We start from the raw sequence: 6,791 nt of genomic DNA on the forward strand, positions 1-6,791 counted from the left end.
ATCATGTTGATTACTGTTTGGGGCTCTCCCTTTTCACTTAACATCCTGTTATCACATTCTACCATTAGCCCTTCTTCCAAGCAAAGACACAGAAACCAAGAAAATGAAGTCAAGGCCGGGCGCGGTGGCTCATGCCTGTAATCCCAGCACTTCGGGAAGCTGAGGCGGGCAGATAACCTGAGGTCAGGAGTTCAAGACCAGCCTGGCCAACAAGGCGAAACCCTGTCTCTACCAAAAATACAAAATGTAACCGGGCGTGGTGGCACATGTCTGTAATCCCAGCTACTCAGGGGGCTAAGATAGGAGAATCACTTGAACCTGGGAGGTGGAGGTTGCAGAGAGTCGAGCTCGCGCTACTGCACTTCAGCCTGGGTGACAGAGCAAGACTCTCTCTCAAAAAAAAGAAAGTGAAGTCAATTGCTCAAGTCCTCTCCAACTCAGCATTCACACTTGGGTCTTTTGATACCAACACCAGGGTGGAAATTATCACAACTGTTTTTAGATGGAGGAACTGAGGCACGGAAGGGCAGTGTCCTGCACCAGTGTCATGCTGGGGCTCACCCTGGGGGAAGTGAGGAGGGGATTTGCCTTGTGGGACCAGAGGAGCTGATGGATGTAGAAGTTTGTGGGCAGGACACTGTGTTTACAGCCTGGGCTGGGGAGAAGAACACAGCCTCTGCATTCAAAGCAGCTTAGCCCCAACGAGACAAACAGCATCCACTTTCCTCTGCTGAGTTCGGGAGCAGAGGCTCAGTAAGTCTCAGCTTCTACTTCTGCCATGAGAATGAAAATTCTAACCTCGCCGTATTGTCGTAAGGATGCCAACTGCAGAAGCCACTTGCTTTGTCCATTGTTGGGGTGGCAGTGTAAGAATAACAGAATCTTTTTATCTTTTTTTTTTTTTTTTTTTTGAGACTGAATCTTGTTGTGTCACCCAGGCTGGAGTGTAGTGGTGCAATCTTGGCTCACTGCAACCTCCGCCTCATGGGTTCAAGCGATTCTCCTGCCTCAGACTCCCAAGTATCTGGGATTACAGGCACTTGCCACCACACCCGGCTAATGTTTTGTAGTTTTAGTAGAGACGGGGTTTCACCATGTTGGCCAGGCTGGTCTCAAACTCCCGACCTCAGGTAATCCACCTGCCTTGGCCTAAGTGTTGGGATTACAGGCATGAGCCACTGAGCCTGACCAGAATAAGAGAATCTTAAACAATCATGGAGTGCTTACCTAGTGCCAGACACAGCACTGCAGGCTCTACCTACGTTGCTCCATGAAACTTTCATTAAAAACCCATCAGGAAGGTGTGATTATTATCATCTCTGTTTTATAGCAGAGAACACCCAGGCTTCAAGGGGTAAAAAATCACTCACCCAAGGTCACACAAGCACCAGGAGCCAGGACTTGAATCAAGATCAGTTTATGCCAAGTTCAAACCCTTAAGTCCAGTGATTTGATTCATGACTAGAAGCAGCATAATATTGTGGAAAAAGTAAAAAAACAGCTATCAGCTGTGAGGTCCAGTTTTAGTTATGAACAGACTGCACATTAATGTGTTTAAATAGCCATGATAAAATGATGATAGCACTCATTTGTTGAGCATATGCTTTTCTTGCAAGTATCACAATACCGATAATGGACCTCCGAGGAAAGTATCATTTTCCTGACTTTATAGATGAAAAAACAATCTCAGGGCTGGACGCGGTATCTCATGTCTGTAATCCCAGCACTTTGGGAGGCCAAGGCGGAGGATCACCTGAGGTCAGGAGTTCAAGACCAGCCTGGCCAACATGGTGAAACCCCATCTCTACTAAAAATACAAAAATTAGTTGGGTGTGGTGGCGGGTGCCTGTAGTCCCAGCTACTTGGGAGGCTAAGGCAGGAGAATCACTTGAACCCAGGAGGCGGAGATTGCTGTGAGCTGAGATCGTGCCATTGCACTCCAGCCTGGGAGACAGAGCGAGACTTCATCTCAAAACAAACAAACAAACAAACAATCTCAGAGAGTCTAGGCAATTTTCCCAAGGTCACACAGCCTCCACAGCCAGGAGCTTGCTCCACGGTGGTGTGCTGTCCGGTGGCTAACAACAATGGTAGCAGTAGTAGTATCAGGTGCTATTTTTAAAGCTTATACCATGTAGTTTCTGTGCTAAGTTCTTGCTGTGTGTTGGCAGGAAGGAGTCACACAAGATGTAGTGTGCCTTCTGCACCAGCTGCCAGTCATTCTTCTCCAAGACCCCTCTCCAGGGGAGACATCCCCTGCCTGGAGTGCTCCACACTGGGGGGCCACTTGGGTGGGATTGACATGGGCCTCCGGGAAGGGGTAGGATGAAGTCAGGGGAGCTGCAGCTGAGCTGGTGACCCTTGCCAGGAACTGGGTCTCATTTGCCGCCTCAGCATCTGGGACCTGTGTGTTTGTTTAAACAAAGCACATTCATGTGGCACAGACTGGGTTTAGGGGACCATTTAGAGAACCGGATGTTCCAATCATCTGGGCCATGGCTTTCTTCTTTTTCAGTCCTTTTCTTGACCCCTACCCATCTTAAGGCATTCTCCTCCTTGGAAAACCCGGGTGTACAGTGCTAAGGTTGTCATAACTGTCTCAGTCGACCAAGCAGGGAGGTCAAAGTAGCCGCCAGACAACGTCACTGGTGAGTGCCTGACTCGATTGTGGTGGCCTGGGACTTCTCTCTGAGGGGAGGAGGTTGGCTGAGCCATTCCACCCTACCTACTGCCCCTACCCTCCCAGTGTCCTATGGGGCAGTTGGATCCCTCCTTCCAGCAACAAGGACTCCATTCCGTGTGTATGGATGAAAAGGAGGAGCTCAAGAAGAAAAGTAACTTGTTTGGGCACCCAGCTGCCAAGAGGCAGAGCCCACCTAGAACCTGGGTCATTTCTGTTTTTTGAGTATTTTTTTTGTTTTGTTTTGTTTGAGACAGAATCTTGTTCCATTGCCCAGGCTGGAGTGCAGTGGCGTGATCTCAGTTCATTGCAACCTCTGCCTCCTGGCTTCAAGCAACTCTCCTATCTCAGCCTCCCGAGTAGCTGGGACTACAGGTGTGTGCCACCACACCTGGCTAATTTTTATATTTCTAGTAGAGACGGGGTTTCACCATATTGGTCGGGCTGGTCTCGAACTCCTGACCTTAGGCGATCTGCCCACCTCGGCCTCCTAAAGTGCTGGGATTATAGGCATGAGCCACCGCACCCAGCCTAGAAACTGGGTCTTCTGACCACAGCTCCCAGCCCTTCCCACTGCACCCTGTAACTTGTTGGTATCAATATTATTAAAACAAGTGATTTCTTTCCACACTGGCCATGTCAGAATCTGGGCACGAAGGGCCTGAGGGAGGCCCTTTTTCCCTGGGAGTCTTAAGAACATCTTTTCTCAGCCCTGGTCCCTGCTTCATGGGGAGCTAGAAGCTGGCCCCACCTGCCTTCCCAGGGCCACGAGTTGCTTCCCCACACCCCATGAGCTGCATCTCCTGGGTCAGTACATGCCAGTCATTTAAGACCATGTCCTCCAACCTCATACCTGCATTTAGTCAGGAGCACATGAGTTGGAATCCAACAGTCTAGTTCCAGTCTTGGCTCTGTCTCTTAGCAGCTGTGTAACCTTGGGCAAGTTATTTAACTTCTCTGTGCCTCAATTTCCCCATCTGTAAAATGACGATGATAAACTCTTACCTCCTAGAAGTGTTGTGAGGATGAAGCAAGCCAACACATGACAAGAACTCAGCAGAAACCACATAGTGTGAGCTTTATAAATGGTACCTAATATTCCTACTGCTACCATTACCATCATCTTAACCTTTGGCCTGCAGCCCAAGGAAGGCAGCCATAAATCAAGGCCCTAACACCCTCTTCCCATTAGTCCTGGCTCTGCCTCTGAATCACTATCTGACCTGAAGTGAGTCCCTTCCCCTCATTAGGCCTCCATCACCCTGCCAAGAAAATGACACTTGGACTGTGAGATGGCGGGAACCATAGCCTCTTCACCCCTTGCCATGAGACACAGCACAGAGCCTGACACTCAGGAGGCCATAATGAGTGAATGTTCACCTGGGCACCGTGCACCTCCGAGGCTGTTTCTACAGAATCCTACGTCTCCAGCGCCCAGAAGAAGATCATACACCCCTTTTCCTCCCACTGGTGTAGAACCTGTGTAAATAGCATGTTAGGTTGTTACTATGCACAACCTAATCCCTGTTTGACTTGCAGTCAGGTGTTTCAGAAACTCAACACTAATGCTGGTACCCACTCCTCTGGCCCAGGGGTCTCCTTGCAGCTCCATAGGACAGCCCTGCTCGGCCCACAGTCAGCAAGAGGGGCAGGCTGAATAACAGCCCTCCAAAGATGTTTGCGTCCTGACCCCAGAACCCGGTGCACATGCTACTTTTCCTGGGACTTTGCAGAGGTGATTAAATTAAGGATTTTGAGATGACACGTTTACCCTGGTTTAGCTAGATGAGCCCAGTGTAATCACAAGAGGGAGTCAGGAAGGTCTGGGGCAGAGAAGAGAGAATGACAAAAGAAGCAGAGATTGCAATGATGAGATGGAGGAAGGGGCCATGAGCCATGGAATTTGGGCTGGAAAAGACAAGGGATGGGATGGGCACGGTGGCTCATGCCTGTAATCCCAGCACTTTGGGAGGCTGGATCACTTGAGGTGAGGAAGACCAGCCTAGCAAACATGGTGAAACCCCATCTCTACTAAAAATACAAAATACAAAAAGTAGCCAGGCATGGTGGTGCGCGCCAGCTATTCGGGAGACTGAGGCAGGAGAACAGCTTGAACCCAGGAGATGGAGGTTGCAGTGAGCCTAGATCGTACCACTGCACTCCAGCATGGGTGACAGAGGGAGACTCCAGTCTCAAAAAAAAACCCAAAAAACCAAGGGATGAATTCTCCTCCAGAGCCCTGCCAGCACCTTGGTTTTAGCTATCAGACTCTTTGCAGACTTCTGACCTCCAGAAGTACCAAGTCATACATCTGTGCGGTTTTAAGCCACTAAGTTGTGATCATGTGTAACAGCTGCCACAGGAAACTCACGCAACACTTGAAATGTGGCTGATCCAAATTGAGATGTTCTGTCTGAAATATACACCAGATTTCAAAGACTTAGTATCAAAAAGAGAATTTAATATTCCTTTTTTTTTTTTGAGATGGAGTCTCGCTCTGTGGCTCAGGCTGGAGTGCAGTGGTGCGACCTCAGCTCACTGCAACCTCTGCCTTCTGGGCTCAAGTGAGTCTCCTGCCTCAGCCTCCTGAGTGGCTGGGACTACAGGGGCCCGCCACCACGCCCGGCTCAATTTTTGTATTTTTGCAGAGACAGAGTTTCACCAGGTCGGCCAGGCTGCTCTCGAAATCCTGACCTCGAGTGATCTGCCCTCCTCGACCTCCCAAAGTGCTGGGATTACAGGCATGAGCCACCGTGCCTGGCTGAGAATTTAATATTTCATTCATATTTTTATATTGATGACATGTTGAAATGATAAAAAGGTTTTGATAAAGTATATTAAAATTCATTTCATCTGCTTCTTGTTTTCTTCTAATACGGCTACTAGAAAAATTAAAATTACATATGCAGGTCATGCAATATTTCCACCGGATAGCACTAGAGGACTTTTTCATTGCCTTGGCTGCAGGGAACAATCCACTCCATGTGACCTGAAATCAAGCTCCTTTGTAGTTAGGGGCCTTGCACTAGGTAAACACATCAGCACACTGCAGGTGGAGAGTCCTGGTGGTGCGTAAGCATCCCCACCCCTTCCTCCCCGACTCCCATCTGCCTCTGGGCCAGCCTATGTCCCTGCAAGACGTGACTGTTATTTTTAGCACTTGCTGCCTCAGCGCAGCTGGCTGGGGAGCTTGCTGGGCGTGGGCCAGCCCCAGGACTGCCATCTCCCTGCCAATGGGGGTCTCAGGAGAACTCGATTGTGAGGCTCTGGGGCCTCTGAGAGCCTGTGAGCAAAAGCTCCCAACATCCCTGGCAAGTGCATATGATCGTAATCCGCATATTTGCAGATGAAGAGACCAAGGCGAGGAGATCTCTAGAAGCTAGGAGATGGCAGCGCTGGGGCCTGGAAGCAAGTCATCTAGCCTGGGCCTTCTTCCCAAAGGCCTAACACTTCACAGGGGTGGGCTGTGGGCCCTGCCCACTACACTCTGGGCAGATTCCAGGTCTCGTGCAGCCTTTCACTGGGGGTGTTTGATACCTTATAAAGTATTCTACACAAGAGAAAGGGAAAGAATCGATTTGGAGGGAGGTAGATAGGTAAATGAAACTTTGTTACAGGGTGTGCAGCCCAACATCTTCAAATGAAGCGGGTTACAATAATTTAAAAGAGCCTTACAAACATAAAGACAAAACTACACGAAAACCAAGACTGTCTCATGGTTCAGAACCCAAACTTCAGGGTTCTAATCCCTGCCTCATCTGTCTAAGCTTCGGTTTCCTCCACTACACAATTGGCATGAGAGTGGTTAGAGGATTAAATGAGATCATGGACCTAAGAGCTTAGCGGAGTACCAGGTATGAGTGAACCCTCAGTAAACACTGGCTAGCGTTATTATTTATCAAGGGTTTATTGTATATCAAGTACCATGCTAACTAGTTACATAATTCCTTCCCTTAAAATGTCACAACAACCTCCTGAGGCATCTACTCTTATCCTGCCTATTTCACACATAAAGAAACTGAGGCTCAGCGAAGTGAGGTCACTCTTCAAGGTCACAAGGCTAGTGAGGAGCAGCAGAGCTTGGAGTTTCTTGGTAACAGCCTTTTTTTTT

Source organism: Colobus angolensis, unplaced genomic scaffold (assembly GCF_000951035.1).
Source record: "Colobus angolensis palliatus isolate OR3802 unplaced genomic scaffold, Cang.pa_1.0 Scaffold71, whole genome shotgun sequence".
Classification (NCBI taxonomy): Eukaryota; Metazoa; Chordata; class Mammalia; order Primates; family Cercopithecidae; genus Colobus; species Colobus angolensis.